Here is a 440-nt window from a genome sequence, read left to right as displayed (position 1 = left end):
GCCGCCGCCGAATGGCCTAAGACTACCGACATGCGGTCCAGAAGACCACCCATCAGCCCGGACTCTAGATTCTAGGATTAAAGATGAGCTCCGGGGGGCAGCATGAGCTAATGCAAGATGGCTGCCTAGTCAATCTCTTTCATCTCTGCCTATCAACATCTACCTTTCCTTCCTGCAAGAAATACGCCTTCGTACAGCCTGTGCCTAAGAAGGGTGACCGTTCCAATCCCTCAAACTACCGCCCTATAGCTTTACTTTCCTGTCTATCTTAAACTTTTGAATCAATCCCTAACCGGAAGATTCAAAAGTACCTTTCCGCTTCTAACCTTCTATCTGATCGCCAATATGGGTTCCGCAAGGGCCGTTCTACTGGCGATCTTCTTGCTCTCTTAACTGACTCTTAGTCTTTCTCTGTTGCACTAGACATATCGAAAGCCTTC

This window comes from Eriocheir sinensis, chromosome 4, assembly GCF_024679095.1.
Source record: "Eriocheir sinensis breed Jianghai 21 chromosome 4, ASM2467909v1, whole genome shotgun sequence".
Lineage (NCBI taxonomy): Eukaryota > Metazoa > Arthropoda > Malacostraca > Decapoda > Varunidae > Eriocheir > Eriocheir sinensis.
Note: the sequence above shows the minus strand (reverse complement) of the source record.